The sequence below is a fragment of the Balaenoptera acutorostrata genome, chromosome 2, assembly GCF_949987535.1.
Source record: "Balaenoptera acutorostrata chromosome 2, mBalAcu1.1, whole genome shotgun sequence".
Taxonomy (NCBI): domain Eukaryota; kingdom Metazoa; phylum Chordata; class Mammalia; order Artiodactyla; family Balaenopteridae; genus Balaenoptera; species Balaenoptera acutorostrata.
This window is the reverse complement of record NC_080065.1, coordinates 185137774-185161347: the sequence shown is the minus strand read 5'-3', so window position 1 is coordinate 185161347 and position 23574 is coordinate 185137774. Positions and strand designations below refer to the sequence as shown.

Below are 23574 nucleotides of genomic sequence, written 5' to 3'. Positions count from 1 at the left end.
CTGTCCTTAGGACAAACTCCATTGGGGGCAGGGAGGGGCCAAACCACAGATTAATGACTTGTCAGGCTGGGATTGCTCAAGAAAGTACTTCTGATGCGGGGACCGCAGAGAGTGTTCGGCAAGTTTCATGTCAAATCTGCCTCATGGCCTGATATGGGGCTAAAGAGGGGAGAAGAAAGATGGGCCCTCAAGAACTGGGGAGGGGGACTTCCCTGGTGGTCCAGTGGTTAGGACTCCATGCTTCCACTGCAGGGGGCACGGGTTCGATTCCTGGTCGGGGAACTAGGATCCCATGTGCCGTGCGGTGCAGCCCAAAAAAAAAAAAAGAAGAACTGGGGAGGAACACGTGGGCCAGCGAGGGCTCTGCTGTGCAGACAGGGCAGAGGTCATGAGGACCTGGGCTGGGGGCGGGGCAGGGTGGGTAACATCAGCTTTGGTGCTTGGGCCCTGATCTCCCCCGACATGTCCCTCCCACGGCTCCCTACATAGCTCATCAGACATTTATTGGGTGTCTGCTTGGGACCAGGTGCTGGGGATGCAAAGATCGCTTAAAGTACTGATGTAGCCTAGTGGCGTGGCTGAAGAGGAAATGGCCCTCAGGCAGGGTGCCCAGGGGAGAGCAAGGCCAGGAAGGCTTCCCGGAGGAGGCAGCTGAACTGAGTTTGAAAGAAGGGCAGCCTAGAGGCCATCAGCAGGCCTGTGGGTGGGCCTGGGACGGGGAAGGGGAGTTCAAGAGAAAGCGGAGTCATCTAAGCTGGGAGCATGCCCCCCACCCTCTGAGTGCCATGGGGATGAGCAACTTGCAGAGTTCTCTCTGAGATTCCTCGTTTATAGAATCAGAATCATGTTCTCTCTCCTGCCTCATGGTCCTCGCCAGCTCTGAGGACGATACTTGCTGAGCTTCCTGGGGCCGCCTAGCGCTGCACCAGAAACCTGGGGGCTTAAACTGCAGGGATTTGTCCCCTGCAGTGCTGGAGGCTGAGCGTCCAAGGTCAGGGTGTCGGCAGGTTGGCTCCTTCTGAGGGAGGGACTGTTCTGTGCTCTCCCGGCTTCCGGGGGTGCCGGCAGTCCATGGCGTCTGTTGGTTTATAGAAGCGTCACCCCATCTCTGCCACCATTGTCACATGGCCTCTCCCTGTGTGCGAGTCTGTGCCCAGATGTCACCTTTTATAGGACACCATTCGTATTGGATTAGGCCCACCCTACTCCAGTGTGACTTCACCCTGAATAATTACACCTGCAGTGACCCTACTTCCAAGTGTCTTAGTCCAATCAGGCTGCTGTAACCGAGCGCCAGAGACTGGGGGCTTATGCACAGTAGCGTTTATTCCTCACGGTACTGGAGGCTGGAAAGTCCAAGATCAAAGCACCGGCAGATTCCACATCTCTTGAGAGCTGATTCCTGGTTCACAGTCAGCCGGCTTCTCGCTGTGTCCTCATGTAGCAGAAGGGGCAGGGCGCTCTCCGGGGTCCCTTTATAAGGGCACTAATCTCATTCATGAGGGCCCCACCTTCATGACCTAGGCACCTCCCAAAGGCCCCACCTCCTGATACCATCACATTGGGGGTTAGGATTCAACATAGGAATTTGGCGGGGGGGACTCAATTCAACCCATAACCCCGTCCTCACCCATGAGAGCATATAAGGAGCAGGAGCATTACAGCTCAGCAAGGCAGGACAGGTAGTGATGGACTCCAGGGCCTGGGCCCACAGGGCCAGTCAGCGTTAGCACATCCTGGGACCCCAGGCTGCCCGGAGGTCTGAAGAGCACAGCACCACCACCCAGCCTCCCTGCAAACCACACCAGTTATTATAACGGCTTGATTTAAACATGGGGGATTGTTTTTAAAAAATTCTTTTAGAACAATGCGTGTGGCCAGCAGAATAATGGTCCCTAAAGACATCCACGTCCTTATCACCAGAACCTGTGGACGTGTCACCTCACAGGGCAGAGGGGACTTTGCAGGTGGGGTTAAGTTAAGGCCCCTGAGATGGGGGTGACCCTGGATTCCTTGGGAGGGCCCAGCATCATCACAGGGTCCTTATAAGAGAGAGGCGGGAGGGTCAGAGGCAGAGAGAGACGGGAGATGCTGCGCTGCTGGCTGTGAGGATGCAGGAGGGGCCGCGAGCCAGGGATGCGGTGCCTCTAGAAGCTGCAAAAGGCGGGAACCGCTGCTCCCCTGGAGCCTCCGGAAGGACCAGCCCTGCCCACGCCTGGATTTTAGGACTTCTGACCTCCAGAACCATGAGAGAATCAGCATGTGCGGCTTTAAGCCACTAATAGGTGGTATTTGTTATGGCCGCCCCAGGAAACTCACACACACGGTTACTGAGGAATTGGGACTTACGACTGTCCTTTGCTTGTTTGGTGACTAGAAAAGCATCCTTTGCCCTCTCTCCTTGGTTCTGTGAGGACCTTCAGATGGGTGGCCTGTCCTTGCCTGTCCCTGAGGAGGTGACCAGATGCCCGTCTCCCCTCTTGACACCACAGACACTTCCAGACCTGCGGACAAACGCTTCCAACACCCCCAGCGGAACCGCTCGTGTGCTCAGGTCCCAGCCCTGGGCCCCACTGTCCGGTTCCTGCCCCATGTCCTCCCTGTGACTTTGCCGCTTTCCCTTCTCCCTGGGCGCCCGGCTCGCAGAACCAGCACCCGCGGGGTCCCAGGTGAGTGACCAGCCAGAGCTCTGGGTGCCCACCTGGCCGCCCCTGTGCGGGATTGTGACCCCAGGCCCGGGCGGGCGGGAGGCCTGGGAGCCGCCTCCTTTGCTCTGGTTAACGCGACACGTGTCAGGTGCACCCGGCAGCCACCTCCCGGGCCTCTGCCTCTGGGCCTGTCCGGGAGGGGGCAGGACCCCAGCAGTAGGGGTCCCTCCAGAGTAGGCAGGCCGTGCGGGCCAGGGCTGGGGGAGAGGAGCGGTTTGCATTCTCGGGATGTTTGTCCGTTTCACCGTCCCTCCCAGCCATTTCCTGGCCCTTCGCAGACAAGCATTGCTGGCGGCCGGCCAGGGCTGGTGGTTTTCCACGCAGGGGGGTCCGTCTGGGTCCACACCCCCGACCCGGGAGGCAGCAGACAGGGATTCCAGGCCTTGCTGTACCCCTTTCCACACCTAACACCGTGGACACTGGGGCCGGATGATCCCTGGGGGGGCGGGGTGGGGACAGGGGTGCCGCTCCTTACCCGTGGCACCCTAACCCAGGACAGGCCCCCAGCAGAGAAGGACCCGGCCCGGCTCGGCAGCGCCAGGGGGTCCGAAGGCACAGCAAACAGGTGCTTCTGCATCCAGCTCCCCCGGATCCTGGTGCACGGAAGCCAAGGCTGCCCTTCACCAAGTGAGCAGTCCTCGGCCTGCAGGGTGGGAGTCTGTTCCCCGCACCCCGAGCACAGTTTCCGTTCAGTTATTCATTCACATTCTGCCTCATTCCACAAAGAATTGAGGTGACCCTCCAATCCAGTAGAAAAACACAAATCTCTTTATGAAATCGAGTAGGAGGCGAGTCCCCACGGGGCCGCCCTCGGCGCTCCAGTTCTGGCACTGGCTTCTCCGAGGGTCCCGGGCTCGGGAGGGGCTCGGGCCCAGCTCTGCCTTCAGCTGAATCTCAGTGAGTCTCAGAGCCTTAGCGCCTCCTCTCTAAAAATCTTCTCTGTGATGTGGTAGTGCTGCTTATGAATACCTTACACTTGGTGTGAGAACGCTCTACTTCTCCTTTTGGATTTGTTGATAAATATGAGTATATAGTATATATAAAATGCATGCATACGTGTGTAATATATACATACAAATATATAACACATGCAGACAGTATATTACATACGTGTATATATGTATGCGTGTGTGTGTATACGTGTGTTACATATAATACGTGTAACAGCCAGATCCACTGCTGGAAGGCTCCTCCCCGCTTTAGGGCCCACCCGGCAGGCATCTCCGCCTCAGAGCCCCAGCACAGCCGCCTCAGGCAACCTTGAACCTTCTCTCTGTCTTTTCTCAGCTCCGGGGCCCAGGGGGATGGTCTCAGGCACGTGCTGACTTTATTCAGTGATCTCCACCCTCCCCTTCTGGTACCAGGCCTTGCGTAATCCCCTCTCCCTGAGTGTGCGTGAGACCTGTGACTGCTTCTAACCAGGAGAAGGTGGCAGAGGTGACAGATGTCACGGCCATGAGTGGGTTATGTCCTGTAAGACTCCCATTCCCCAGGCTCCCCTCGACACTCTCCCTGGCCAGCCTCGAAGAGGTCAGTTGCCACATATGAGAGGGTGTGTGGAGGAGGCCCACGTGGCCAGGACCCAAGGGCAGCCTGTGGGAGCCAAGCGTCGAAAGCAGGGACCCCAGTCCTGCAGCTCTGGGGAGGCCAGTGTAGCAACAGCCTGAGGGAGCTCGGAGGTGGGCCCTTCTCCAGTCGAGGTTCTGATGAGATGGCAGCCCCAGCCCTACGTGGATTACAGCCTCGGGGGCCCAGTCCCAGCTTAGCTGTGCCCTGACTCCTGACCCCCCAAACCCTGAGATACTAGATGGTGGTGATTTGTTGCTCAGCATAGAAAACAAATCTGCTGCCCTGGTGCCCCAGCCTGCGAGCCTGCAGAGGAAACACAGAGCCTGCAGAGCTTTGCACACGTGATGGGGGGCCCGGGTGACTGTGTGCAGAGTCAGTGAGCTCAGAACAAAAGGAGTGCCCAGGCCGCCTGATTTCCAGATGTCTGAGGCTGGCTGGCAGCTGCTTTTAGCCCCTGCGCCTCCCGTGATGCTGACCCTGTCCCCCTCCAGGCTCTGCACGTGTCTGGGAGCCACGGTGGCCTAGCAGGAAGGGGCCAACCCCACCCCGTGCAGACTCCCAGCACCCCACGTGCAGGCCGGGACGGAGCTCGCTGCTGGACGCGGCCCCGGCCTGTTTGTTTTTATTGCCGGGCTCCCAGGCCCTCCCGGGCTGCACGTCTGCACGTCATCTGAGGCGGCCCCGCCGTGGGTTGGGAAACTCAGTCTCGGTGGCCGTCAGCCCCGCGACCCCTGCTCTGGGAACACGCGTGCATGCGACCTGGATCTGAGTGTCTGCGTGTGCGTGCGTGCGTGCGTGAGGGCGGCGTCCCTTCTCCTGGGCTGTTCATCTCCCAGCAGCTCTCCAGATGAATTCCCAGGGGTGGCAAACACGCGCATGTGCACGCACACACGCACGACAACCCAACCAGTGTTTCTTCCCTGGTTCCCCGACAGCCCAGGGACAAACGTTGTCCCCCCCAAAGCAAAACAAAGCATGACATCCAAACACTGTCTTTCTTTCTTTCTTTCTTTCTTTTTAAGTATTTATTTATTTGGCTGTGCTGGGTCTTGGTTGCAGCACGCAGGCTCTTAGTTGCAGCATGCGGGATCTGACTTGCAGCATGCAGGATCTACTTCCCTGACCAGGGATCGAACCCGAGCCCCCTGCATTGGAAGCACAGAGTCCTAACCACTGGACCACCAGGGAAGTCCCCTAAATAGCGTCTTTTGTGGGGTCACCCAGCAGGCCTGTGGGAGGAGCCATGAGCCCATTTAATAGATGAGGATAGTGAGGTTCAGATAAGAATGGGGCTTAGAACAGGTATTGATGTGGAGAAGGTGAAACGCTCGTTCACTGTTGATGGGAATGAGAATAGGGCAGCCGCTGTGGAGAACAGTCTGGTGGCTTCTTAAAGAATTAAGCATACAGGGACTTCCCTGGTGGTCCAGTGGTTAAGACTCCACGCTGCCACTGCAGGGGGCATGGATTCCATCCCTGGTCAAGGAACTAAGATCCTGCATGCTTCACAGTGTGGTCAAAATTAATAATAATAATAATAAAGTAAATAAAGTAAATAAAATTAAAAAAAAATTTTTTTAATAAGAATTAAACATAAGACTTCCCTGCTGGCGCAGTGGTTAAGAATCCGCCTGCCACTTCAGGGGACATGGGTTCAAGCCCTGGTCCGGGAAGATCCCACATGCCGCGGAGCAACTAAGCCCGTGAGCCACAACTACTGAGCCTGCGCTCTAGAGCCTGCAAGCCACAACTACTGAGCCCGTGCGCCACAACTACTGAGCCCACGAGCCACAACTACTGAGGCCTGTGTGCCTAGAGCCCGTGCTCCACAACAAGAGAAGCCACCGCAATGAGAAGCCCGCGCACCACAACGAAGAGTAGACCCCGCTCGCCACAACTAGAGAAAAGCCCACGCACAGTAATGAAGACCCAGCGCAGCCAAAAATAAATAAATTAATTAATTAAACAAATAAATTTAAAAAAAAAAAAAAGGAAGGAGATTCCGACACCTGCTACGACCTGGATGAGCCTCAAGGACATGATGCTCAGTGAAATAAACCAGACACAGAAGGACAAATACTGTCTGATTCCACTCACAGGAGGTCCTGGAGGAGTCACATTCACAGAGACAGGAAGTAGATGGTGGGGGCCAGGGGCTGGGAGAAGGGGAAGGGAGTCAGTGTTTCCTGGGGACAGAGTTTCCTTTTGGGAAGATGAGAAAGTTCTGGAGATGATGGTGGGGATGGCTTCACGACAGTGTGAATGTACTTAATGCCACTGAGCTGCACACTTAAGAACAGTGCAGATGGTGAATTTTATATTCAGTGTATTTTACCACCATTAAAAAAAACAGAAGGTCTCACAGTGCACCTGCCCTCTGAGGCGCCCCTCTGCAGGAGGGCTGCTTTCCTCCCCAGCACCCACGTCTCTCTGCACACTCCTAACTCTGAGCCTTTGCTTGAGCCCCTGGCCTCACAGAATTAATTTTTAAAATTTAAACAGAAAGCAGGCTTTCCTGGAGAGAAAGCTCAGGCTCCGGCTTGGCAGACACCGACATATGTCCATGGTGGGCCATGCTGTTGAGCTTAGGGTGGGATGACCAGGTGCAGGTACATTGAGCACCCAAGACAGGTGGTGGGCAGACCACAGTGGGGGCAGGATGGGGAGAAGCCAGGTGGGTTTACCTGGACTCTGCCCAACAGAGGTGTGACGGCTCCCGGAAGACCCAGGCGTGGAGGTGAGACGAGGCATCTTCAATCTCGGGCTGTCCCGGCTCCTCGGGGCTGAACTTGGGGCCTCAGCCTCTTTCAACAGCCGGTCTCTGCCCCCCGAGGTGTGTCACATTCATGCAGTGTTTTTCCAGCTTCTTCGAGATACAACACCATGGGAGGTGAGGATCAATTCCGTGTTTAGATATTTCTCTGCAGAGAGCAGAGAAGCAGCGTGGCCAAGGACACGGGGCCCAGACAAGGTGTGTGTGTCTTCGGGTCACGTCCCTCTGACCCACCTGGCCTCCATCAGCACATAACTGGTGGCGGAGGGGCACCCAGAGCTGTGACCCACACAGTGTCCATTCAGTCGAGGAAGTCCACTCCTTTTGACCTAACGTAATCCTCTACAGGAACTCTCCACATCAGTACCTGGAGACCTGCCTCCTTCTTTTTCACAGCCGCGTAGTATTCCACTGCTTGGCAAAAAGGCAGGGAGCACATGTTTTAGGCTTTGCGGAATGATGTTGGCTCAAGGAGAACAGGCTTTCTGTATTTAACTGCAAAATTGGGTCATTGGCAGGAGCTGTACCGGTTTAAAGCTCCAGCAGAAGTGACCACAACTGGCAACTCCACACAGATGGAAAACGGATTCGTGGTTGCCACCCCTGGGGTGGCCCTGGCATCAAGGGGGTGGGGCCGGGGAGGCTGCTCCACACCCCACGGAGCCCAGGACAGCCCCCCAGAGAGGAGGACCCGGCCCAGTGTCAGCAGGGCCAAGGGGGTGACCCTGGTCTAGTATCATATCAACAAACTATGGGGACTTCCCTGGTGGCGCAGTGGTTAAGAATCCGCCTGCCAATGCAAGGGACACGGGTTCCAGCCCTGGTCCGGGAAGATCCCACATGCCGCGGAGCAACAAAGCCCGTGAGCCACAACTACTGAGCCCACGCACCACAACTACTGAAGCCCGTGCGCCTAGAGCCTGTGTTCTGCAACAAGAGAAGCCACCGCCATGAGAAACCCGTGCACTGCAACGAAGAGTAGCCCCCGCTCGCTGCAACTAGAGGAAGCCCACACGCAGCAACGAAGACCCAACACAGCCAAGAATAAATAAATATTTTTTAAAAAAAACAAAAAAAACTATGCATCATCGTATGTGCTTGTTCTTCAAGAATTTGGACAATTATGATCTGTTTTGTAACCATTATTATCCCCCAGTTAGTCAGACAGTTAGACTTAATTCTGTGTTTACTGGATTCTACCAGGCTTTTCAGTTTCTCCCACTGATGAGTTGTGTTTGTGTGTGTGTATTTGTGTATGTGTGATGTGTATGTATATGTGTATGTGTATCTCTGTGTATTTGTATTTGTGTATATGTGTTTTATTGTGTATTTGTATGTGTATATGTATATTTGTATGTGTGTTTATGTGTTTGTGTGTATTTGTATGTGTGTGTATGTGCGTATGTGTTTCTGTGTATGAGGGTGTGTGTATGTGCATGAGTGTGTGTACTTGTATGTGTACGTGTGTGTATGTGTATGCATGTGTATGTGCGTATGTCTACGTGTATTTGTGTGTATATGTGCGTGTGTGTGTGCGTGTGGATGTGCGTGTGCATGTGCATGTGTGCATGTGTATGTGGGGATGTGTATGTGGGGTTTGTGTGTGTGTGTGTATATATGTGTGCGTGTGTGTGTGTGTGTGTCTGCGTGGGTAGACCCACCATCCGCGCCTGCCCTGCGTCATGAGGGTGGTTCCCAGGCCAGCTCTGTGGATGCTGGTCCCCCGGTCCTTCCCTTCACTCTGCGCATCTGAGCGGCGTCCGGGAAAGGATGCAGGACTCTCCCGTCACCCGGGGCCGATGCTGGGCTCCACTTGCACGGCACTGCCTGGTGGTCTCCCCTCTGGGCCCCTTGCTCCTCTGCCTGGAGCTTGGAGGGTCTCCCCCTGGACCGGCGTCGGTGGGCTCCTCCGGGGAAGCGCGGGGGGCGGGTGGTGTCTCCAGCTGTGAGGCCAGACGGTCTCTGTCAAAACCATCCCCCCGGGCCGCTGTAGCTCAGAAGCCACCGAAGACAACGTGTAAACAAGACGAAACAGAAGACCCCAAAGGAGACGTGGATCAGCTGATGGAAAAGGCGAATTGTGTCTCAGGGAAAATCTCCACAGACGGGATCACCGTCAACATGTAACTTGAACAGATGGAGCTTCCAGACCAGGGGTCGCAAACCACAGCCCAGGGTGATGGCGTGTTTTGTAAATAAAATTGTGTTGGCACGCGGGCAGGCCCATCCATCTACACGTTGTCCGGCCGCTTTCCTGCTGCGGGGCGCAGCGAGCACCTGGGACAGGACTGACTCCAGGGGCTTTACAGGAAAGGGTTGCCAGCTCTGCTTCACAGCCTCCATTTAGACCTTCAGCAGAGGGCGGGCGAGGGTTTGGGGGAGGCCGCCACAGGGGCAGGGGTTGCCGAGCCCCAAATTCTGGTCTCTTGTCGCCGGCCCTTCCCCTCTGAGTCAGACCAAGCCAACAGCCGGGGGTGTGTGTGAGTTCCCAGGGTGGCTGTAACAAAGTTCCACACAACAGAAGTGTATCCTCTCCCAGCCCTGGAGGCCGAAGTCCAAGAGCAAGGTGTCGGCAGGGCTGGTTCCGTGTGAGGATGCGAGGGAGGGTCTGTCCCAGGCTCTCTCCTAGGCTCTCTCCCAGCTTCTGATGCGGCCGGCCGCCCTCGGCCTGTACACGCCTCAGCCGATCTCTGCCTCTGTCTTCACGTGGCCTTCTCCTTGTGTGCGTATTTGTGTCTAAGCGTCCCCTCTCATAAGGACACCAGTCATGTTGCATTAGGCGCCCCCTGCTCCGGTGTGACCCCATCTTCACTAATTACACCTGCAACAACCCTCTCTCCAAACCAGGTCGCATCCTGAGGCCTGGGGTTAGGGCCGCCACATCTGAACTGGGGGAGACACGCTGTGCCCCACGCCAGGGTGTGTGCTTGCTCCAAGTGTCTGCTCCGAATCTGGAGAGAAGCGCTCAGGCTCAGCGAGTGTCGGGCGATGGCGGTGGGGCCTGGGCAGGGGGACCGTGAAAGGCCACAGAGGGTCATGGGAAAGCACCCACTCTCAAACCGAACACATTCGGCAGGGGCTGGCGCCGAACTCCTCCTCACCAGGAGCCCGTGTCTCCGCGGCTCCCCTGTGCTCTCAGAAGCTGGATGGCAGGCCTCGGAGGCCGGCTGGGCCGGGTGCCAGGTCACAGAGAACGCGCCCTGCTCGAAGGCCAGGCTCTGCTCCTCTGGCTTCAGTGACTTCTCGGAAAGAAGGATGTGTCTGGCGCTGGCCTTGCTGCCGCTTGGAGAGCAGACTCTCAGGCCCACCTCTTCCGTCCCCCACAGCCCGCTCTTTAGTTTGGTTGCAGAGGGCCCCCCTGAACCTCAGATCGTCCTCGATTCCTCCCCCACGTTCCCAACCACTTAAATTCCTCTTCATCCCCATCACATCCTCCGTCCACGCCCCTCAGGGTTCTCATCCGGCTTGTTTCCACCTGGTCTCCAGGTCTGCTTATCCATGAAGCTCACGAGAGTGCTTTAGTTTTAACATCAGAAGAAAACCATGAATATACTAATCCAGCCTGGATGGTGTCCATCTTTACACCAATGTGGTCATAAAGTATGTTCAATATTTTTTTATGGAGAGGGACCTTGAAAGTCATAGTGAGGCCCTGCTTTTGTTCCTTCCACCCTGGACCCATCACTGCCTGTGTGGAAACTTCCTTCGGCCCCAGGAAGAGGCCCAAACTCTCCACACAGCACGCACGTCCATTTTGGACCACACCTGCCTGGCTCTGGCCACTGCCCCCCCCATCCACTCTGCTCTGACCTCCCACATCCTGGCCTGAACTCGGGGTATCATCCAGCCGGGGCCTCCCACCAGCGTTTACCCACCCTTAAGCTCTGGGCCTGGACACTGTCTACTGTAGGAAGCTTGTCGTACTTAACTCCTTTAAAAAAAAAAAAAGAGATTGAGCTATAATTCACATACCATAAAATTCACCTATTTAAAATATGCAATTCAGTGTTTTTGGTACATTCATAAGGTTGTGCAATTATGGCCACTACCTAATTCCAGAATATTTTCATCATCCCCCCCAAATAACCCTATACCCCATTCAGTCTTCCCCAGCCCCAGGCAACTATGAATTCACTTTCTATGTTTGTGGATTTGCCTGTTCTGGACCTTTCCCATCAATGGAATCACACACTGTGTGTCCTTCTGTGTCTGGCTTCTCCCACTGAGCATTGTATTCTCAAGGTCCATCAACGTTGTAGTGAGTGTCAGTGCTTGTCTCCTTTTCGTGGCTGAGTGATGTTCCCGTGTGTGGAGGGACCACATTGTTTATCCATCACCCACTGATGGACATTTGGGTCATGTCCAGTTTTTGCCTATTATGGGTGCTGCTGCTTTGGACATTAGTGCGCACTTTTCTGTGTGGACGTGTGTTTTCATGTCTCTTGGGTACATACGTAGGAGTGGAATTGCAGGGTCAGAGGGTAATTCTTTTAACCTTTGGAGGAGCTGCTATTCCTTAACCTCAGAAGCTGTTCATCCCTCCAGCTCAGGGTTCTGCAAACTACAGCCAAGGGGGTGGAATCTGGCCCTCTGCCTGACGTTGCAAATAAAGTTTTACTGGCACACAGCACGCCCATGACATGTTGTCTGTGGCGGCTACTGAGTTGAATCTTTGCCACAGAGACTGAAATATTTACTATCTGGCCTTTTATAGAAAAAAGTGTGTTGATATGTAGCCCTTAAATGACGTACTGTAATCGTCTATTTATGCATCTTGAGAGCCCCTCCCTCTACCCTCCTCCTGCTGAACAGAAAGTTCCCCAAGGGCGGGAATGTGATCTTTTATTTCTGTTTCCTACCATCATTAAACATGTGGACTCACTACCCCACCCTCACCATCCGGGAGCATTGAACCCATGGAAAGCCTGGGCCTCCCTTTCCTGTGGGTGCGGGCCGGCCTCACCCAGGGGTCCCGCCCTGGCTGCCTGGTGGAGTCGCCAGGGGCCTCTGCAACCGGCCACACCCAGGCCAGCTGCCACAGTTCCCCCCACCCACCCCGGGCAGACTGCAGTGTGCCCTCCAGAGGGTTCCAAAGCTTGGGAACCCCAGGTAACTGGTTCCTAATCCCAGGTGTCTGCGGTTCCCATGGATATAGTCCCGGAGGCAGGGAACCCGCAGACCATTTCTCCCATGCAAACAGCCCGGATGTATCAACCCTGCAAGGTGCAGGCATCTCAAGGGGGTTTGGGGTGCCTTCTCTGTGCTCCCCCAAATGCCCAGAGCCAGTCAGTCCAGCGGTGGGAGGGGAGCCCTTGTCACTCAAGGTCCCAACTCTCACAGCTGCAGGGACGCGCATCTAGAGACTTTTTTTTTTTTTAATTTCCTGAGACTGCTGTAACAAAGGGCCACAAACGGCGTGGCTCAAACCAGACATTTATTCTCTCACATTCTGCAGGCCCGAAGTCCAAGCTCAGGGTGTCACAGGGCCATGCTCCCTCCAGCGGCTCCAGAGGGGGACCCTCCCTGCCTCTTCCAGCTTCTGGGGCTGCAGTGTCCTCAGCTTGTGGCCGCATCACCCCAGTCTCTGCGTCTGTCTTCACGTGGCCTCTCCCTGTGTGTCTGAGTATCAAATCCCACCCCCCCTCCGCTTTCTCTGATAAAGACACCAGCTATTGGGTGTAAGGCCCACCCCGAATCCAAGAAGCTCTTGGGGGGGGAATGGGACGGGGGGGACACAACATGGATATTTGAGGGACAGTATCTGACCCGCTATAACCAGTGGACATTATTTTTGTTTAGGCGAAAAGTACCCAAACTAAAAACGAACACCAGACGATCTTTCCAGAGAACGGTCACCCCCACTTTGCAACCTTTCTTTTATTTCTTCCTGACATTTCCCCTCCCACCCCAGCTACACCGTCATTGCCTCAATGACTTGCTGTTTGCCCTTGTAGAAGCTTCTCAAATCCTTCTTGGTCCAGGGAAGGATTGGGAGGGTAGGTAGAAACGTTTAATTCAGTGGACAGTTAAGGTGGTAATCATGTTGCAATAAATAAATGTATCAGACTGACACAGGAACACCTGAGGCTCACACAGGGTTGTGTGTCAATTATGTCTCAATACAAATACATTTTTTTTAACATCTTTATTGGAGTATAATTGCTTTACAATGTTGTGTTAGTTTCTGCTGTATAACAAAGTGAATCAGCTATATGTATACCTACGTTCAATACAAATACATTTTTTAAAAGTAAGTTGAGAGTAAACAGTTGTATTAAAAATTCCTACTTGAGGGAATTCCCTGGCGGTCCAGTGGTTAGGACTCTGACCTTCCACTGCAGGGGGCCCAGGTTCGATCCCTGGTTGGGGAACTAAGATCCCAAAAGCTATGCGGCACAGCAAATGAAATTAAATGAAATAAAAATTCTTACTTGAAATGAATCCACTGAAGGGATTCAAAGACGTTAACTCAATAATCCTAGAGCAGGAACTCTGCTCAGTGGAGCTCTGCCCCCCCAGGGGACACGGGGCCATGTCTGGGAACATCTGTGGTTTTCATGGCTGGGGGGCTCCTGGCATCGAGGGGGTGGGAGCAGGGGTGCTGCTGAGCCCCCCACAGTGCCTGGGACGGCCCTCCACAGAGTGACCCGGGGCCCCAACGTCAGCAGGGCGGAGGGAGAGAATCCCTGTCGTAAATACTGAAGGTGAGGATAGCTTTCAACTGAAAAGATACATATAATGTTTATTGGTCATTTTAAAAAAATCAGCTGTAGGTGTGTCTCCCTGCAGCTGTGACAAGTTGAGGCCCCCCTTTTGGGCCAAGGACAGGCTGAGGGCACGAGGGGGCTGTGGCAGCCGCTCCGGGGCATCGCGGGGCCCCCAGGGTCCCTGGTCTGTTGTGAACCTTCCGAATCTGTTGGATTTTTGCTTCAAAGCCCCGAGTGGGTGGAGGGCATGAGTGCTCGCCTGGGAGCCCAGTTTCCTTCTGAGGAGCAGAATGCAGAGTAACTTCTAAGAGAAGTGCCTGAGGAAGGGGATTACCCTACCATCTCCCCAGAAGAGCTGGTGAAAATCAACAAGAAGCACTTCTGGTTTCTTTCACTGCCTGGGCAGCTTCCTCTGCCGGGCGCTGTGCTCTCAGGCATCTCTGAGATTTAAAACAAACAAACAAACAAACAGAAAAGTAGATGATCTATTTTTGAATCCTTCTAGGAGAAGCCCTTGGCAGTTGAGCAGCTGAGCTGAGACCAGCAAGGACGAGAGCTTGGGCAAAGGCACCCAGAGGTGGAGCTGGGAGTCCTGGGCGAGGACGGGCTTGTGCAGAGAACAGGACCCGGTGCCCCACCGACCCCCCATCCGGCCCTGCTGACATCAGCCGGGGATCCTCGGTGGGGGGGGGCTGTCCTGGGCGCTGCGGGGTGTGAAGCAGCATCCCTTCCCCCATCCACTCGATGCCAGGAGCCCCCCAGAGTACCAACCACAGATGTCCCCAGGCACCGCCCAGTGTCCCCTGGGGGCAGAACTACCCTGGGAGAGACCCCTGCCCTAGTGACCCACTCCCCCAACTACACACACACACACACACACACACACACACACACACACACACACACACACACACGTGAAGACCTTCCCCCGTGTCCTGCATGTCAAGCAGGGCCTTGCTAATGAAAAAGCACAGAGTCAGGGGTTCTGGAATTTTCCTCCCTCTGTCTCATGGGTGAGCCATGGACCTGCATGTGTCTCCAGAAGCACCAGGGACCCTGCCAGCCGGGTCTGCAAAGCAGCCGTAACACCCTTCTCAGGAGAAAGAAGGGAAATTCAACTTCTGACCCGTTATAAACACTCAGCTAGTGTGATGACCCCAGCCCAGCCCCATCCCCCCACCCAGGCTCCACCCTCCAGGAAACGAGGATCAAGTCAGAAGGGACCTAGGGAGCCAGGCCTCCTCAGCTGTACCCGTGTCAGCCCAGGACCCAAGGCCTTTCCACTCGACCCAGGCCACTCAGCCCTTGATCCTGCAGCCACAGCTGCTACATCTAATAATTCGGGTTTCGTTCAGTTAAAAAATACTTCGGGGACTTCCCTGGCGGTCCAGTGGTTAAGACTCTGTGCTTTCAGTGCAGGGGGCCCAGGTTCCATCCCTGGTCGGGGAACTAAGATCCCACCTGCCGTGTGATGTGGCCAAAAAAATTAAAAAATAAAAAAAAATCATTAAAAAAATACTTTATTGCTAAAAAAACCCCACTAACCATCATCTGAGCCTTCAGCGAGTCATAACCTTTTTGCTGGTGGAGGGTCCTGCCCTGATGCTGTGGACGGGGCGGCCGTGGCCATTTCTTAAAATAAGGCAACAATGAAGTCTGCCGAATCGGTGGCCTCTTCCTCTCACGAACGATTTCTCTGTGGCGTCCGATACGGTTTGATGGCATTTTACCCGCAGGAGAACTTCCTTCACAGTTGGAGTCAATGCCCTCAAACCCTTTGTCAACTAAGTCTATGTCCTATCCTCAGTCCTTTGTTGTCATTTCGACAGTCTCCACCGCATCCTCGCCAGGAGGAGGTTCTTCCATCTCCAAACCCGCTTCTTTGGACTCAGCACACTCTTTATTCCTTGCGGGAACGTGTCGCCCCAAACCTGCAATTTGTAAAGAACGCGATATCCGCGAAGCACGATAAAACGAGGTGTGCCCGTGTTATCACATGTCATATCCGTCGTGTTACTTTTATCATCGTTGCCTTAGGTCGGCACCTCCTGCAGTGCTGGGCACTGTCTTTGTCTCGTTTCGTCCTCACCGTGACCCCGAGAGCGATGCCGTGGGTCCTCATGTTACAGACAGGGCATCAGGGTTCAGAGAGCCAGTGGGCCGACGTCCAGACCAACGCCCCGAGCCAGGGCCGGAGCTCGCTCAAAATCCCCTCCCTGCACCTCAGCTGGGCCAGAAAGACCGACTCCTCACCCCCTCTGAGCAGATGCTGGCTGGCTGTCTTCTAGAACGTTCTAAAATCTTCTAGGAAGTTCTTCTCACCTATACAGCCCATCCTGCAATCAGAATCTGTACCCTCTTTCCCATCCTCACGAGTGAAAATCAGGATGACCATGATCATGAAAATGATGATAATAATAAGAAAAATAAATCATTCCATTGTAATAGTGATTCACTGCAGGAGGAGGCCCTGGGATGCCTTTGGGGGTCTTGGAAATGTTCTACGTCTTGATGCATGTCATGGTGACCCAGGTGCACACTTTTTTTTTTTTAATTAATAGCTACTCTATTTATTTATTTATTTGTTTGTTTGTTTTTTTAGCTGTGTTGGGTCTTCGTTTCGTGCGAGGGCCCTCTCCAGTTGTGGCAAGCAGGGGCCACTCTTCATCGTTGTGCGGGGGCCACTCTTCATCGCGATGCGCGGGCCTCCCACCATCGCGGCCCCTCCCGCCGCGGGGCACAGGCTCCAGACGCGCAGGCTCAGCAGCCGTGGCTCACGGGCCCAGCCGCTCCGCGGCATGTGGGATCTTCCCAGACCAGGGCTCGAACCCATGTCCCCCGCATCAGCAGGCAGACTCTCAACCACTGCGCCACCAGGGAAGCCCCGCACACACTTTTTAAATGCATGGTCTGTACATGAGCAATCTGTACACTCTTCTGTAGGCATGTCCTACTTTAATAAAAGAGTGTGGCAGGAACTCCCTGGCGGTCCAGTGGTTAGGACTCCGCGCTTTCACTGCCGAGGGCCCGGGTTCAGTCCCTGGTCGTGGAACTAAGATCCTGCAAGCTGTGCTGCGTGGCCAAAAAAAAAAAAAAAAAGTGTGGGATAATAACAGGTGTCTGAATCCAAGAACCATAGCTTGGTGCCCAGGCCTGGCAAGGCAGTGGGTAAGTGGGTGAGCAGCCCAGTGGCTCCCATGGGACCGTTTTGCAATCTTTTTGAAGGTCAAGCTGGGAGGTGGATCAAGTCCTCTATACCTTTAAACTCAGGGTTTACACTTAAGAATTCATCCTCAGGAAAAAAAAAAAAAGAGGCACGCACAGAATTCCCTGTGCTTGGATATTTGCTTCATGTGCATTGATTCTCATGGTACAATGATTTAAGAAGAGGAAAGAATCAGAAGCAACCTAAACATCCAATAATGGGCAACAATAGATATACATAGTACGACTACTAATCATAACTTATGGTACATCCACAAAGGTCCTGTTGGTAAATGCAGCATTAGTATCCTGGACGGGACCCCGGAACAGAACAGACATTGTTTGGTGGGGTGGAGTAATGGTGAAATCCAGATAAAGCCTGGAGTTGAATTCAGAGTAATCCAGATAAAGCCTGGAGTTGAATTCAGAGTAAGGTGCCTGGGTCCATTTCTTCATTTTGATGAGATGCCAACCTTTAGAGGAGCTGGCTGAGGGCACGTGCAAACTCTCTGTGCTATTTTTGTCACTTTTCTGTCCATCTAAAATCATTCCAAAATCAGTTAGAAGGATTTGTGATGGCATGGGAAAACAGTGGTTCCCCCCACAATGTGATAGATAGTAAGCAAATTAAGAAAAATTTTAAAAGCAGGTGATCAAATTGCATGTAGGACCTGAATTTGTAAAAATGAACAGGTATGTGTATATGCCGTGGAAAACCCAGGTGGTGGGATTATGGATGATTTTTGTTACTTTATGTGATTTCTAGATTTAGGAAAATGAAATTGTGTTCCTTTCATGGTCATAAAGAAGAGAAAATATGTATGTAGTTGATTCTTGTCATTGGCAGCGGTTGTGGGCCATAAAGTTGCCGCAAACACTGAATTAGTGAACACCGCACCACCGCTCCTGGGGACACACAGGGCCAGGATCCCGTGAGCCTCCGTCACCCCATTGTCACGACCGATCCCCACGCAAACTCGTGTGATGTGCGTTTCTGTTTAAAGGCGCCTTGTCTGATACCAGTTGTTGATTCATTCGCGGCGGGGCTGTAACCCTGGCCTGAACAAAGCTCATCGAACACACGTACTGTCCCCGTGAGCACGTCACTGCCCTCCTGCACTTGGGCGCTGGCCAGCACTTCAGCTCTACACTGGGGAGCCGTTTTAGAGGCAGACACCCGCCAAAAACTCAAAAATGCCCAAAACGTAGCCCTAAATGGTGAAAAGGACCCTGGTTACCACCCGCTTCCACTTCAGCTGGGAAAATGGTTGTCAGTGACTCGAATGTTTCACTGCTCTGCCTGTGTCATCTAATGACTGCACACTTCCACCCCCAAGTATCGATCTGGGGGTTACAAATACAATCTAGCCAGTAGGTGAATTCCCAAGTACAGAATCCAAAGGTATCGAGGCTTGACCCTACAGAACACCTCCCGTGGCCCGTTCCCACGCAGGCCTGCTGGCATCCACACGGCAGGCGGGCCCAGCCCTCGCCGGGAGCATGGGCTGGTGGTGAGGTGCCGCCTTTGCGCCCCGACACCCCGGTGCCCAAGCACACTCAGCCCAGCAAAGGTGTGTCTCCCCCACAAGCCCCGGGAGCCCAGTGTTGACCTTTAGCAGGAGCTGGGGTTCCCCCGCCTCAAGGGACCGGGGCAGGAGCGCTCCCTGCCAGATGCCTTACTCTGTGTCTGTGTGTCTCACCCAGCACTTCCTTAAGACAGGGGTCTCACCTGGGGGTGACTCTGCCCCCAGAGGACACTGGGCCCTGCCTGGGGACGTCTGTGGTCATCAGGACTGGGGGGCTGCTGGCATCGAGGGGGTGGGGTCAGGGACACTGCTTCACACCCCACAGCGCCCAGGACACCCGACGTCAACAGTGCCGGGGGGCAGAAGCCCTGCTTTAGAGAAAGCTGCCCCAGGGACTTCCCTGGAGATCCAGTGGTTAGGACTCCGAGCCTCCACTGCAGGGGGTGAAGGTTCGATCCCTGGTCAGGGAACTAAGATCCCGCATGCCACGCGGTGTGGCCAAAAAAAATAGTGAAAGCTGCCCCAGCCATCTCCTTCCTGTGGCTGAGACTCAGCTGGGTCTCCCCCCTCCCGGCCCGCCCCGTGGTCTCTGCTGCCAGCCCCCTGGGGCCCAGGGCCACTGAGAAAGGCTCGGTGGGCCTCGGCTCTGGCCCTAGGGTAGCACCAGCAGCATGTCCCTTTGTGTAGGTGGAAAAAACCCCTGTAGGTTTGTGGAAAGAGCTAATGTTTGTGAAGGAAGAGGGGACGGCTCTCCGAGACCAAAGGGGACCTCCAGAGCCGGAGGGAAACAGCCTCTCCCGAGGCAGGCCCCGCAGCTCAGGAAGCCTGGCCTGCATTGGGCAGGGGCTTCTGTTGACCTCCCCACAGCAAGCCCACAGTGGAATGGGCCCCAAGCAAGGGCCTGCCTAGAACTCGAGGGTGGTCTAGCTGCTGGCCTGTGAAGTGTGGTCAGTGGCCCGGTAGCTGCTGGGGGGTCCCCGCGCCCGGAGCACAGGCTGAGGCATCCGTCTGGCCGAGCGGGACGGGTAGCCCCGCGGCAGAGGACAGGCCTCCGTAGCCCGCAGCCGCCTCCTCCACAGACGGGAGGGTGGGGCTGGCCGCGTGGAGGGGACGGGGTTACCGCTCACCTCTCCCTCCTGGCCTTGGTGGGTGCCTCCCCGGGCGCGGCAGTGTGGAGAGTGGGGTGGAGGCTGGCGTCCAGCCTCAGGGTCACCCTGACAGCTGGACGTGGCGGCCCCAGGGCCCCTCATTGCTGTGTGCATCAATCATCAGACAGAGACTCGGCTCCGTCCAGGGTTCCGCTTGGAGCAGTGGGTCCCATCCCCCGGAAGGCCAGCGGCTCCAAAGTACCAGAGCCCACCCCGCCCCCGGGGTCCGATCACGGGGACTTCCATACTTTCCCGGTGACCTCCTGACCCCAGGCGGCCAGCCTCAGATCCCTCGCCTTCCTGGCCCCGTATACCTGTCACCTCTTCCACCCGGGGTTAATTGCTTTGCCCCGAGATCGCTTTTTCCACCTCTCCCTTTTTGGCCCCGGCAAGTGGCTTCCATCAAAGCCGAAAACCAGACGTGGAAAAACCCCAAGCGTGACACATCAAGGCTCGGTTCCATTTCAAGGCTTGGGGTCCCCGTGTCCTGAAATGGAATAATACAAGTTCCAGACAAAAACTCAACTCCCCCCTCCCCAGAGAAACACAGTTGTCTCTCCTGAATGGATCGGTTGTAAAGAATAAAGTGAAATCTCCAGAAGCACCCCCGTTCCTTCTCTGGAGGACACGGCCGGTTCCAAACCGAATGCCACATTTTTGGTGACAGCCAAGTATCTCTCTGAGAAAAGCTGGAGCTAATTACGTTAAAAATATTTAATCGTGATTTTTTTTTTTCCTCTCTCTTTCTAAACAGGGTCAAACAGTGCTGCTTCTTGGAAAAACTGAAAAAGGTATGTAGCGTTCTCTCTTACTTCACGAGCTTGGAATCCCTTGTTTTTGAGCAAAGGAACAAACAAGCCAGAGTGTTTTCGTGCGCACATGACACACTGGGAATTGTGTCACCGTGAAACGGGCTCCGGGCTCCCAGCCAGGAAACCTGAGTTCAAATCCCAGGTCCACCTCTGAGAGGCTCTGCCATGTCTGGGCGGGTTCCTTTCATCTCCCTGCAGAGGAAATAACACTCTCTGACTTCCCAAGCGTGGTACCGGCCGTTCGCGAAGGGGGCTCTCACCAGCAGGTTGGAAATGTGCGCCTTTCCAGGAAGTGGTCCATTTCGTGTAGATTACCTAATCTGCTGGCAGCCTTGGTCCCCGGCACCCTCCTACAGCCCTTCCCATTTCCAGGAGCTCAGTGGTCACGCCTGGCTCTGGCCCCCCGCGTCTTCCCCCTCTGTCTCCCCATCAGTCTGGCTAAAGGCCAGGATCGCCCCTCTTCTCAAAGGACCAGTTTCAGTTTCTCTGGCCGCCCTCTGGTTTCTCTGGTCTGTTTCGTTCATCTCCGGCTCTGTCATTTCCTTCCTCCTGCAGGTTTCGCCTGCCCTTCCTGTCCTCGTTCCTTCAGGTGTCACGTCGGGTCGTGGATCTGGGACCTTCCCCAATGCTCCCTCTGCAGCTGTCACTCCCTGCCCCCAACACCCGCATCCCGAAACCGCAGGTTTCAGCAGGTCGCGTTCTCAGACCAGACGCTTTCCACCTTCTCCTCAGCCCCACTGCTCGTCTGAGCGCGTGTGGTTTAATTGCCACGGGTTCCGTGACCGCTCTGGGAAGGAAAGGGCATCGGGACGCCTCTCTCGGTGGAAGGACGTTGTCGAGAGTATGGCTGAAATGGGATTCTCTTGGGACCCTTTGTGGGGCTCGCTGAGAACATGGAGGGAGGGCTGGTTTGAGGCAGGGGGACACTTCGCTCTGGACTCCCGGCTTCACTGCTTCGTCTCTGAGCCTCTCTGAACGCCTGCTTCATACAGCTGGAGGGGGGTGGGGTGTGAGGCCCGAGGACACGGGGCTTGATCGGCTGTGAGGTTTGGGGGTCCGGGGTGGAGGTGGCTAGAGCGGAGGCTGAGACAGAATCCCCTGAAGTCGCTCGCTGGGGCCGCCATCACAAAATACCCACTGACTGGGGGGCTTACAACCACAGAAATGCGTCCTCACGCGGTTCCGGAGGCCGGAAGTCTGAGATCCAGGTGCGGCAGGCCCCCCCTCTCTCTACAGGCTCCGGGGAGGGTCCTCCCTGCCTCTTCTGGCCTCTGGTGGTTTCCAGCATCCCTGGTGGCCTTGGCTTGTGGCTGCATCCCCCCGGCCGCTGCCTCCTCTTCACATGGCCTCCCCCGCGTGTGCACGTGTCCCGTTCTCGTGCAGATACCAGTCACTGCGTTTAGGGCCCCACCCCACCCCAGTACGACCTCATCTTAACTAGTGACATCTGCAGTGACCCTATTTCCAAATGAGGCCCCAGGTATCAGGACTTGGGACTTGAATGTGTCTTTGGGGACACACTTTAGCCCACAGCCCTCCTGGCTCTGTGTGCCCTTTGCAGCCAGGAGGTCCCAGAGGGTACCCAGTGCCCGTGGCACTGGGATGGCAGCGCCCTGGGCCACAGAGAAGCCAGAGGGCGCTGGGGCTCCCTCCCCGCCTCTGAGGGACCGTGTGCTCTCCCCTCCTCTAGGATCTTCCTTCGGGGCTTCCCCTCAAGGCCTCTGGTTTGGCCAGTGCCGCCCTGGGCACCACCCCCCCGGCAGCGGCCCCGGTAGGGAAGACAGGCTTTCATCCGCGGCCCCCACGCGGCTCCGTGAGCAGAGCTAATGCCCCCCTTCAGCCCCGAGCCCCCGCGTCAGCCACGCCTCAGCAGGGCCAGAGTCTCCAGCAACCACCCCCGCCAGCACCCTCAGCCCAGGCTTTCATGCTTCCAGGCGCGGGGTGCTCACTCCCTGAGTCCCAAAGGGCTTTGAGCGGTGGCCGTTGATCGGGGTGGCGGCACGGCTGAGTCCCTGGGACCCAGGTCCCTGCCGCAGCCCAGGGTGTGGCTTGGAGCGCTCATTTCACGTCCCGTACCTGCGGGATGGGGATGAGAACTCCCGGGGGCCTAAGGGGGACTGCAGACGCCGACGCAGGCCTGGCCCACGCAGGGCTCCTCGTTAACCGTAGTACTCACATGTGGAGACTCACCTCCCTCCTGCCTGCGCTCCTCGGGCCCTGTTGCCTCTGAGGATGCCACACCTCTCCGCTTTGTGCGGCCTGCAAGCGGCCCAGGCAGAGCCGGCCCAGGGTGAGGAAAGCCGGGCACCCGCCCCGGGCGCAGAACTTAAGGGGGCACCGAAAAATGCAGTCATCGCTATGCTGTATCTTAACATAGCAGTATGTCCTAAAAATCAAAATTAATGCCCCCCAAAAAATCCATGGTCAAGATTTAAAAAAAAAATTTTTTTTGGCGGTGCCGCACGGCTTGTGGGATCTTGGTTCCCTGACCAGGGATCGAACCCGCGCCCCCTGCAGTGGAAGCTCAGAGTCCTAACCACTGGACCGCCAGGGAAGTCCGAAGATTAGAATTTCAATTAAAGAGGGGATTGCTTTGCCCTAACCCCAGCCCCGTCAGATCCTGTCCCTAATGAAAACCTTGACATGTGATTCATCATGGATATTTTGCATTCATTTTGACTTCTTAAAAAAAATATTGCATGAAAGTATGTGATCACGGTGACCGACTTTTCGGTGCCCCTTAGATTCTGTGCCTGAGGCGGGCGCCTTGCCATCCTCACCCCAGCCCGGCTGACGAGAACGGTGGTGACAAAGATGATGATTTGAAACGCAGGTACTCCCCAGTGGTCACCAGATACCCTCATCTTGGTCTTTTCACGCTCTCCATCAGTGGACCACAGGTCCGCAGCCCCTTTTCCTGATAGGGAGGCCAGTACTCAGTTGCTCCTGGTCCCCGGGGACACACACGTGTACAGGTATCATGGCAGAGCCACCCCCGCCAGGCTCAGGTGTCAGGAGAGCGGCTGGGGCTGCGGCCACGTGGCCTCGTGCTGCGGAGTTAGGTCCACACACTACAGCACCTGCCAGCAGCGAGGACACAAAGCTCCAGCCCGTGACTTCGGCCAGC

The 23574-nt window shown here is 55.4% G+C and overlaps 1 protein-coding gene across 2 annotated transcripts in view; it reads left to right on the top strand.

The window, feature by feature from the left end:
* GNG7 (G protein subunit gamma 7) overlaps positions 1-23574 on the top strand; it is a 156972-nt gene that overhangs the window by 102830 nt on the left and 30568 nt on the right. For both annotated transcript variants that reach the window (XR_009007137.1, XM_057540579.1), the window contains exon 3: positions 20390-20426. The gene's annotated coding sequence lies outside the window, so the exon portion shown is untranslated. The remainder of the gene's footprint in view (positions 1-20389; positions 20427-23574) is intronic.